The 12235-nt window shown below is 40.2% G+C and overlaps 1 protein-coding gene across 4 annotated transcripts in view; it reads left to right on the top strand.

Moving 5' to 3' along the window:
* Nucleotides 1-12235, top strand: part of LUZP1 (leucine zipper protein 1) — a 109333-nt gene that overhangs the window by 30653 nt on the left and 66445 nt on the right. The window lies entirely within an intron of this gene.

Raw genomic sequence — 12235 nt, 5'->3', positions numbered from 1 at the left:
ATCTATAAAACCTAGTTCTTAGGATTGTTTTAAGGTTTGAGAGAATAAATTGATAACCCTGAACAGAACGCATGATACAGTGCTGTGAAATGTTTACTAACCTTCCTGAAGTTGATGGGGTTCCTCCTTAAAATTGGGATATTAGTACTTAGTTCAGCCTTGTTGTAAAGATGAAGTGAGAGTAGAGGGATGCCTGGGTGGCTCGGTTGAGTGGTCAACTCTTGATTTTGGCTCAGGTCATGACCTCATGGTTTGTGAGCTCAAGTCCCACATCGGGCTCTGCACTAATTGTAGAGCCTGCTTGAAATTCTCTCTCTCCCTCTCTTTCTCTGTCCTTCCCCTGCTCTCATGCTTGCTCGCTCTCTGTCTCAAAATAAGTAAACATTTTTTTTTTTTAATTTTTTTTTTTCAACGTTTATTTATTTTTGGGACAGAGAGAGACAGAGCATGAACGGGGGAGGGGCAGAGAGAGAGGGAGACACAGAATCGGAAACAGGCTCCAGGCTCTGAGCCATCAGCCCAGAGCCTGACGCGGGGCTCGAACTCACGGACCGCGAGATCGTGACCTGGCTGAAGTCGGACGCTTAACCGACTGCGCCACCCAGGCGCCCCAGTAAACATTTTTAAAAAAAGATAAAATGAGAGTAGATAGGTAGCTGGCATGTAGATATTACATGTGCAATAAAGAACTGGAACAACTGGAATACTTGAGGCAATATTTCTTTTGGAGAAACAAATTGAAATACTACCCAAATCATACCAGCAACTAGTTAGTGCTATTTCAGCAGTCTGTTTGTGTTACTCTTGCTGTGCTGAGCTAAATATGTGCATTTCCAGTTGTATTTTGCCGGTGATTCATTATTTCCTCAGTTTATCTCAAGGTCCAGGCCTTTCTTTTTTATGCATAATCATGTTCTACTCATTCTCAAAGATGAGCTTAAATTTTACCATGGAGCTCTTATAAGTCACTCCACAGAAATGATTTGTCTCACTTCTAAATGCCATTATGACACTTAGCATGGACTTATACATAATATTTTTGCTCCCATTATCTGGCTGAAGTTGTATTCCTTCTTAAAGATTTTTTTTTTTTTTAGGTTATTTATTTTGAGACAGTGCACAAGCAGGGGAGGGGCAGACAGAGAAGGAGAGAGAGAGAGAATCCCAAGCAGTCTCTGCATTGTTAGCTCAGAGCCCAGTGTGGGGCTTGAATTCATGAACCGTGAGGTCATGACTGGAGCTGAAGCCAAGAGTCGGACGCTTAACTGACTGAGCCACCCAGGTGCCCCATATTCCATTCCTTCTTAAAATCTTGTGTAGATGTCTTCCATGAAACCTTTCCTAACTCATACATCAAGTCTCTTCTGTACTTCTGTTATTGTACATCTTCTGTAGCACTTGTTGCACTTAGCACATTGTTACACTTTTGTCTACTTATAATGAACTGTGACTATCATAAGAACAGAGTATTTTGTTCTCTGTATTCCTATTTTATAGCACATGCCTGGCTCACCATGTAATAAATTGAGAGTTCGATGCATCAACCTTGTGTTGGTATTTTTCTTTTTCCAACCCCAAAAGGACTTGAGTGAGAAGTTCGCTTTGGTGTCTCTGCGTGTGTTTTAAAATAAACAAACAAAGGGGTGCCTGGGTGGCTCAGTCATTTAAGTGTCCGACTTCGGCTCAGGTCATGATCTCACGGTTCGTGGGTTCGAGCCCTGCATCAGGCTCTGTGCTGACAGCTCAGAGCCTGGAGCTTGCTTTGGGTTCTGTGTGTCTCTCTCTCTCTGCCCCTCCCCCACTTGTGCTATGTCTCTCTGTCTCTCAAAGGTGAATAAATGTTAAAAAAAAAAATATATATATATATATATATACATATATAATTTACATACCATAAAATTCACAACTATCATCATTATTTAATTTCAGAACGTTTTCATCACCCCATAAGGAAACCCCATAGCATTAGCAGTCACTCTCCATTCTCCCCTATCTCTAGTTCCTGGCAGTCATAATCCATTTTCTGTCTCTCTGTGGATTTGCCTTTCCTAGACATTTTATATAAATGGAATCATACAATATGTAGACTATCGTGTCTGGCTTCTTTGACCTACCGTAGTATTTGCAAGGTTCATCTGTGTTGTAGCATTGTTATCAGTCCTTCATTTTTAGGGCTGAATTATACCCCACTGTATGGATATACCACATTTTGTTTATTCATTGGTTGAAAGATGCTTGGGTTGTTTCCACTTTTGGGCTGTTGCGAATAAAGATTGCCATAGAAGTTCATGTGTAGGCACAAGTTCTCATTTCTTTTAGGTGTATTCCTAGAATGGAATTGCTAGGTCCTATGATAATGTAATGTTTAACTTTTTGAGTAACTACCAGATTTTTTTTCAGAACATCTGCACCTACCAGCAGTGTATGTGGGTTCCAGTTTCTCCATATCCTCATAACACTTGTTAACTGTCCTTTTTGTTTATAGTCATACCTGGTGAGTGTTAAGTGGTATCGCATTGTGGTTTTGATTTGCATTTCCCTAATGACTAATGATGATGGAGCATCTTTTCATGTGCTTATTGGCCATTGGTGTATGTTTCTTTGGAGAAATGCCTATATAAATCCTTTGCCATTTTAAAAATTGGTTATTTGTCTCTTTATATTTTAATTATAAGAGTTCTCTGTATATTTTGGATATTAGTCTCTCATCAGATACATGATTCTCTGAGTTTTTGGATCTATTTGCCTATAATTCACTGCCTACCTCATACATCAATATGATACAGTAGAACTAGTGGTCCTGAAAGAGCATATGTTGATTGAAGGAACTGCCATACTACAGGTAGCACTGTTCTAGAGGTCTTGGGTTACAAGAAAGATAGTGAGCATTTGACTGGGGACTAGAGAAATTTGAGTTTTAGTCCTAGCATTGCCACAGCTAGATAGTATGACCTTGGGTATATAATGTAACTTCAGGGTCTCCGTTTTCTCCCCTATAAAAGTGAATGATTTGAACTAGGTAGTATTTAAGGTCTCCACTAACGTTGTTCGAGTTGATAAGGTCCTTGGAGACACATATATTATAGGTCAGATTATACCCCATCTCGTTTGTTACCAATAGAACTCTTGTGCATGCTGCTACTTTTGCTAGAAAACTTTTTATTTTTTTCTCTCCAACCCTGGCTTTCTTTAAAACTAGTCATAATAGGGGCGCCTGGGTGGCGCAGTCGGTTAAGTGTCCGACTTCAGCCAGGTCACGATCTTGCGGTCCGTGAGTTTGAGCCCCGCGTCAGGCTCTGGGCTGATGGCTCGGAGACTGGAGCCTGTTTCTGATTCTGTGTCTCCCTCTCTCTCTGCCCCTCCCCCGTTCATGCTCTGTCTCTCTCTGTTCCAAAAATAAATAAACGTTGAAAAAAAAAATTTAAAACTAGTCATAATAAATTCAGACCAGCTCCAGTCATATGAATAAACCTGGATTTTTATTAAAGAATTTATAGCTATACGGGCGCCTGGGTGGTCAGTCGGTTAAGCGTCTGACTTTCACTCAGGTTATGATCTTGCAGCTCATCAGTTCGAGCCCCATGTCGGGCTCTGTGCTGACAGCACACGCATGCTCTGTGTCTCTCTCTCTCAAAAATAAAATAAAAATGTTAAAAAAATAAAGAAAAAAGAATTTATACCTAAAAGAGACCTTTAAGGATGTTTTAATCAAGTGTTCGCTATTACAAGTGATTAATTAGAGGCATACAAAATTTAAGGTCATTGATTTAACATTGCATTTGCTTAGTGTCTGCTGTGTTCCTTACTTAGGCTGTGTAGTTAATGGCAGAATTGAGGTGGGAACTGAGGTGTCCTGTACTCTCAGTTCACTATTTCCAGTATACCATTTTGCCATGGGTTACTTAGAGTCTGGTTAAGAAGTAGTATCAGGAATTTGCCAGTGTTTCAATGAAGGGTTGCAATAATTTGCCTCCAAGTGGAATTGACATATCTGTTACATATTTTAGGTATAAATTGATGGATAGTTTTAATTTTTTAATCATTTCTCTTTCCTTCAGGGACCAATTTTCAGCCTTAGAAAGTTATATGTGGCTCTAAGTTTTCCAGTTGGCTACCTGTGATTTATTATAACACCAGTGATATTGCACTGACTCAGCCCATGGTCTCCCTGGTCACTGACTCCTGATTTATACTGGCACTGTGCCTATTCTTAACCACTTCTCTGTTAATGTGGTTTTTCTAATTTCTTCAGTAGAATATGCAACTTCATTGGATTCTCTTAAAAAATCTCAAAAGTCTCTAACCTTGCCCCATAAATAGGTACTGTGTGGACTAATGGAACTATTTGAATAGGAGGATAGTGTATTCCCAAGGAGTCTGCAGTTATTTATGTGCAATATTAAAACCTAGAAAACACTTAAAAATGAAAAACAAAGGGGTGCTTATGTGGCTCAGTTGCTTAAGCATCTGACTATTTGGGCTCAGGTCATGATCTCACAGGTTTGTGAGTTTGAGCCCCACACCCATCTCGGCATGCTGACTGAGTGGAGCCTGCTTGGGATTTTCTCTCTGTCTCTCTCTCTCTCTCTCTCTCTGTCTCTCTCTGTCTCTCTCTGTCTCTCCCTCCCTCCCTTCCTCCCTCCCTTCCTCTGCCCCTCCCCCACCCAATTCTCTTGCGCATGTGTGCTGTCTTTCTCTCTCTCTCTCTCTCTCTCTCTAATAAACTTAAAAAAAAGAAAAACCTGGGGCGCCTGGGTGGCGCAGTCGGTTAAGCGTCCGACTTCAGCCAGGTCAGATCTCGCGGTCTGTGAGTTCGAGCCCCGCGTCGGGCTCTGGGCTGATGGCTCAGAGCCTGGAGCCTGTTTCCGATTCTGTGTCTCCCTCTCTCTCTGCCCTTCCCCCATTCATGCTCTGTCTCTCTCTGTCCCAAAAATAAATAAACGTTGAAAAAAAAAAATTAAAAAAAAAAGAAAAAAAGAAAAACCTGATTTCACTTCATAGCAAAATCTGACCTGAATTTAAGTGAGACTTTTTTTTTAAAGGCTTAATTTTTTTGTAACGTTTATTTATTATTGAGAGATGGAGAGAGACAGAGCATGAGCATGGGGGTGGTGGCAGAGAGAGGGGGAGACACAGAATCTGAAGCAGGCTCCAGGCTCCGAGCTGTCAGCACAGAGCCCGATGCGGGCTCGAACCCACAAACTGCGAGACCATGACCTGAGCTGAAGTTGGACACTTTAACTGAGCCACCCAGGTGCCTCTAAAGTGAGGCTATTTATAATGTGTGTGTGTTGGGGGTGGGGGGTGTATGTTTATGTATTTTGAGGATGGGGAAGGGGCAGAGAGGAGAGAGAGAATCCCAAGCAGGCTCTGTGCTGTCCACACAGAGGGGCTTGAATTCATGAACTGTGAGATCATGACCTTAGCCGAAACCAAGAGTTGGATGCTTAACCGACTGAGCCACCCAGGTGCCCCAATATATGTTTTTTTTTTTAAAGTAAACTCTACCCGTAGTGCCCAGTGTGGGGCTTAAACTCACAACCCTGAGATCAAGAGTCACATGGTGTACTAACTGAGCCAGCCAGGCACCCCATGATTATTTCTGTCTTTAAATTGTGGAAATAATTAAAAAAAAATTTTTTTTTTCAACGTTTATTTATTTTTGGGACAGAGAGAGACAGACCATGAACAGGGGAGGGGCAGAGAGAGAGGGAGACACAGAATCGGAAACAGGCTCCAGGCTCTGAGCCATCAGTCCAGAGCCTGACGCGGGGCTCGAACTCACGGACCGCGAGATCGTGACCTGGCTGAAGTCGGATGCTTAACCGACTGTGCCACCCAGGCACCCCAAATTGTGGAAATAATTGATGTGTTTGCCTACTGGGTATTGTCCTAGTCCCTATTATCTTTCCAAATTAAAAAAAAAATTATGACTTCCAAAATATATTTAGCCGAAAACAAGGGGCTATGGATCTGTATTTGTTTTGTTGTTGATAGTTCCTTGTTACATGGATTCTTGTTGAGATAAACCCAAGGGAGTTGAGTTTTTGTATTGGGCCTTCATTGGACAGCTGATTTCCATACTTTTCTTTGTTTTTCAAAAGGACATTGCTGTGCCACCTATTTATTAATATTGGGGAAGGAGTTTTCTCTCGCTCTTTTTTTTTTTTAAATTTTTTTTTTCCAAAGTTTATTTATTTTTGGGACAGAGAGAGACAGAGCATGAACGGGGGAGGGGCAGAGAGAGAGGGAGACACAGAATCGGAAACAGGCTCCAGGCTCTGAGCCATCAGCCCAGAGCCCGACGCGGGGCTCGAACTCGCGGACCGCGAGATCTGACCTGGCTGAAGTCGGACGCTTAACCGACTGCGCCACCCAGGCGCCCCTCTCGCTCTTTAAAAGAGTTGAGAATTGGGGCGCCTGGGTGGCTCAGTTGGTTAAGTGTCCGATTTCAGCTCAGGTCACGATCTCACGGTCTGTGAGTTCGAGCCCCACGTCGGGCTCTGGGCTGATGGCTCAGAGCCTGGAGCCTGCTTCGGATTCTGTCTCCCTCTCTCTCTGCCCCTTCCCCATTCATGCTCTGTCTCTCTCTGTCTCAAAAATAAATAAACGTTAAAAAAAAAAAATTTTTTTATGGTTTCTTTCTTTTCCTCTTCAATTATTGTTTTTGAAAATTTGTAAACCTAAACGATTGTGTGAATAGTATTATGAACACTCATATACCTTTCACTACATCGGTGGTTCTCAAAGGGTTATTTATATATCCCTGGGGGTCCCCAAGACCTTTTAAGGGAATCTGCAAGGTTAGAACTATTTTCATAATAATAATTCTAAGTTATCATTTGCCTATTTCACTCTGGTGACGTTTGTATTGATGATGCAAAAGCAGTCAATGGTGCTGTTGGTGTCTTAGCACAAATCAAGGTAGTGGTATCAAACTGTATTAGTAATAATTGTTTGCAGCACACTTGCAGCAAAACAAAATTTCTAGTTTCATTTGAGAATGTCCTTGGGGCACCTGGCTGGTTCAGTCAGTAGAAATGCGACTCTTGATCTCAGAATTATAAGTTTGAGCTCCATGTTGGGTGCAGAGATTAGTGAAAAATAAAATCTAAAAAAAAAGTCCTTGAAGCAGTAAAAGTTACTAATTTTATTAAATTTCGATTCTTTTTTTTTTTAATATTTTTTTAACGTTTATTTATTTTTGAGACAGAGAGAGACAGAGCATGAACGGGGAGGGGCAGAGAAAGAGGGAGACACAGAACCGGAAGCAGGCTCCAGGCTCTGAGCCATCAGCCCAGAGTCTGATGCGGGGCTCGAACTCACAGACCGCGGGATCGTGACCTGAGCTGAAATCGGCGCTTAACCGACTGAGCCACCCAGGCGCCCCTTAAATTTCGATTCTTGAATACACATCTTTTTAGTGTTCCATTTGATGAAATGGGGAGTTCTATGAAATATTTCTGCATATCAGGATATAGCATTTATTTGAGGATAAACACTGGTTTATTGTTTGAGTTGTAACTAAACTAACCTCTTCTTTTGTGACATCATTTTTACTTGAAAGAATGAGTGACACACTGGTTACTCAGTTTTGGGTATTTGGGAGACATTTTTTGGAAATGAATGAAATTAAGTTTGTCACTTCAGGGAAAACAACTGACAATATCTATTGCCAGTGATAAAACTCAGACTTTAAAGCAAAAGTTAGAATTTTGTGTTACTTACATCTTTCACTATGAGCTTGTCAACTTCCCAATACTCAAGTCTTTTTTGACGAGTTTGGAGTTTGGTGGCAATAGTAACGATAGTGAATTTTTGCTATATAATGGAATGTGTCAGTATTTAAGAAGATCTGCCTGTTAACTTAGTGAACTAGTATTTGCCAAATTATCAAGGCATGATTTTATAAAGTCACACTTGGGTAAAGATCTATTCACAGTGCAAAATAGACCAATGGATTTTAATATAACAGAGTATGAAAAATTGATGTGGCTTCAGATTCCACCTTACAACTGACCTGTGAGAAACTACTTGTCAAGTTATGGTGTCATGGTATCTTATATGGTATCATATAAGAATATCTCTAATCCTCTTAAAAGGCTATTAAGACACTCCTTTTTCAAGTGCATATTGTGTAAAGTTGTATTTTCTTCTCATACTTCAAACAAAATACAATGTTATAATGCATGGACGCAGAAGCAGGTATGGTACTGCAACAACAGATGTTAAAGAGATTTGCCGAAGTGCAAAAACCAATGCCACTCTTCTCATTAAAGTTTTTGGTTTTGGAGAATTACTTTTCATAAAAATATGTTACTTAGGGTAACCTATAATGAGTTTATATAATTTGAAAATTAATACATTTTAAAATTTTCTCTGTTTTCTTATATGGCGAATACAGATAGATATAACTCATACACACAAAAGGCCTTTGGGGGTCTTCAGTAATTTTTTTATTTTTATTTTTATTTTGGAGAGAGCACAAGAGAGCAAGGGAGAGGGGCAGAGGGAGAGAGAGAATCCCATGCTGAGCATGGAGCCCAGTGCGGGGCTCAGTCTCACAACCTTGGGATCATGATTCAAGCCACAATCAAGAGTCAGATGTTCAACAGACTGAGCCACCTAGGCCTCCCTTTCAGTAATTTTTAAGAGTGCAAAGGAGTCCTGAGATCAAAAAGTTTGAGAACTACTGGCCCAGGTTCATGATTAATATTTAAGTCATATTTGCTTTTTCCATTTGTTTAATTTGTTTTTCTGAAACTTTTGAAAGCAAGTTGCAAACATCATAATCTGTACCCCTATATAATTCTGCGTTCAACATTGATACACCAGTGTTTAATGTTAGTTCATGTTCAGATATCCCAGTTGTTTCAGAAGTGTTCTTTATAGCTTCCCCTCCCTTTTAGAATCCCCTTCAAGGATTTCTTGTTACATTTGGTCCACGTGTCCCTTTTAATCTAGAGCAGGGATTGGCAAATTTTTTTTCTGTAAAGGACCACATAGTAAATATTTTTTGGCTTTGTGGGCCATACTATTTCTTTAAGAGGAAAGCACCCATAGATAGTGTGTAAATGAATGGGTATGGCTGTACTCCAGTAAAACTTTAGTTTGAAGATCCCTTACCTAGAAAATTTCTACTCTTTTGTGTATGTGCGTGTCTTTAATAACACTTTCTCTTTTGCAGAGTCTAGGCCAGTTGTAATGTCCTATAAGTTGGATTTGTCTAATTGTTCTCTCATGCTTAGATATAGGGTAAACGCTGTGACATTCTCCTTGTATCATATTGAGAGACACATGATGTTAGTCTGCTCCATTATTGTTGATGGTAAAATTTCACCTCTTCATTAAAAAGGTACTTACTCCCCTTTGTAAGTAATCTGTGGGGTGAGTTTGAGACATTGTGAATATCTTATTCTCCTACCAGATGTTTTTTTTAGCATACACTGATGATCCTTGCCTGAATCAGTTATTACATTGGTGGTGTTGGTATAGTTCTTAACATCTACTTAACAATAGCAATAAAAAAGCAAATTATATTTTTAGAATAGTATTCCTGAGCTTATTTAGAAAGCCCTATTAATATATATTGTTACTGTGCTCTGTAGTTTAGTTTCCCATTGTAGACTCTCTCCCTGGGAGTGTGAGGCTGAAAGATTGGGTCTGCATGTGTTGCACTGAACAGCTGCCCTCTAGAAGCAGGGTTCCAAAATATGGTGTCTTCCTCTGAGCCCAAGTCTGCTTAAGAAGGGACCTGGCCTATTCTGGACTGGAAGTCGTCTTTACCATGGCTAGTTTTACCTGTTCCTTACCCGTGTTGTCAATATTTCTTCTGCTTTACTGTTTCAATTTGTGGATCCTATAGTATTGTCTGGATCAGTTTTTGCCTAATTATATGTTAAAGGCTGTGCTGAAAACAAAGTAGTTACAGCTTAGAAAAATGTATGTATTTAATTTTTTTTTTTAATTTTTTTTTTCAACGTTTATTTATTTTTGGGACAGAGAGAGACAGAGCATGAACGGGGGAGGGGCAGAGAGAGAGGGAGACACAGAATCGGAAACAGGCTCCAGGCTCCGAGCTGTCAGCACAGAGCCCGACGCGGGGCTGGAACTCACGGACCGCGAGATCATGACCTGGCTGAAGTCGGACGCTCAACCGACTGCGCCACCCAGGCGCCCCTGTATTTAATTTTTTAAGAGGGACATTTCCCCTACTACCTTCTTATGAAAATTTTTGAAACTTACTGAAGAAAACTAAAACACCTTGTAGCTGGATTCAGTAATTGTGAACTTTTTGCCTTATTGTACTTATGTAGTTTATATGTATATCTATATATACGTATCCATTTTTTCTTAACTGTTTGAAAACCTGCAGACATGTAACCCCCTAGAATAAAGGCACTCTACTAGATAACTACCATATCATTATATCGCACCTGAAAAAATTATGTTCCTAATATATCAGTTCATATTCACATGTTTCCAGATTTCTCAAGATTGTCTTTTATAGTTGTTTTTTTCAGAAATACTCTCTTGAAGAATGGTAATAGATGAGAGATGGACATACAGTTGAGCAGTGAAGTGCTTTGTGTGGTTTGTGATACAGAAATAACTATAAGTTTATATGGTGCTCTGCAGGTAGCTGCACTTAGTTGCATTTCATTGGTCAATAAAATTAAGTCATCTGATTGTAGGGGAGGAGGTTCAGGGCTTCTTTAGCTTATAGTGGAGTGTTGGAACTTTCAGGATATCCATGCACATGATAAATTGAAAACATAAGAAATTAGAATGATGCCTAGCCTAGTGCCTGGCTTATAGTAGCTACTTAATATTTGTTGAATTTACTAAAGTTGTAATTGGAAGTGTGTGTCAGAAGATTATAACTGAACATTGATTTCAGTGCATTTCAGTATATTTAGTCTGTTAGGTGTTGTGGGAGATGAAATAGGAAACAGTATTTATGCTCTTGTGGAGGACTATAGTATTAGGTGAGAGGAAACAAACACTTTTTTGGGGTAATATTTATGGACTATTTTCTGTATGCCGGGTAGTATTCTCAGCATTGGGATACAGTGCTCAACAACACTGACAAAATTCTTGCTGCGTGGAGCTTACATGCTAGTCAAGAGAGACCACATATCAGCATATCAACAGAATGATTTCAGATAGAGAAAATAGAAGTTTGATACAGTAGGTAGTAATAGGAAGTGAAGAGTATAGCTTTAGCTAGCATTGTCAGGGGAAGCATTTGTGAGGAAGTGACACTGAACTTGACAAGTCGTGAGGAGATAATAGCTATGGGAAGATCTGGGGGAAGGCAGAGGAAACTACAAGTACAGAGATCCTAAGGTTTATTAAAAAATTTTTTTTAAAAAAATGTTTATTTTTGAGAGAGACGGAGACAGAATGCAAGTGGGCTAGGGGCAGAGAGAGAGGGAGACACAGAATCTGAAGGAGGCTCCAGGCTCCGAGCTGACAGCACAGATCCTGATGTGGGGCTCGAACTCACGAGCTGTGAGATCATGACCTGAGCTGAATTTGGGTGCTCAACTGACTGAGCCACCCAGGCACCCCCACAGATCCTAAGGTTTTGATGAGCTGGCTGTTGTGAGGACTCAAGGAGGCCAATATGTATGGAGGAGCAGAGTGAGAAGGATCAGAGAGAGTGGCAGAAGAATATGACAGGAGATGAAGCAGGACAGGAAGGCAGTGACCAAGTTGTGTAAGGTTTTTATTTATTTTAAGTGATTGGAAACCATTGAGAAATACAAACTGTACTCCCTCAAATATCTGAAGGATTCAGATCATTGGTAAAGAGCTCAGTTTTAACTATAACTTGGTGTATCCTGAGGCTACTCCCCTCTCCTTTCCTCTTGCTTTTTTCCTTAAACAGGTCTTTATTGAATAACTGTTATATTCATAACATAGTACTAGTGGGAGTATAAAGGAAAGACAAATCTATACTAACCCTAAGGACTTTTACATAATAGTTGGAGTAATATCGTCTAAACACAAAAAAAATGAGTGTATTGGATAAGAGAACACTACCTCCATCTTGGTAGTACATGCTTATATGCTAGATGGCAGTTCAAGAAGGGAAGAATTTTTTTTTTTAATGTTTATTTTTGAGAGAGAGAGAAGGGGGCAGAGAGAGAGGGAGAGGGAGAGGGAGAGAGAGAGAGAGAGAGAGAGAGAGAGAGAGAGAGAGAATCCCAAGCAGGCTCCATGCTATCAG

This window comes from Herpailurus yagouaroundi, unplaced genomic scaffold (assembly GCF_014898765.1).
Source record: "Herpailurus yagouaroundi ecotype Mexico unplaced genomic scaffold, PumYag 77, whole genome shotgun sequence".
In the NCBI taxonomy this organism is placed as follows: domain Eukaryota; kingdom Metazoa; phylum Chordata; class Mammalia; order Carnivora; family Felidae; genus Herpailurus; species Herpailurus yagouaroundi.
The sequence above is the reverse complement of the archived record's forward strand: the minus strand, read 5'-3'. Positions and strand labels throughout refer to the sequence as shown.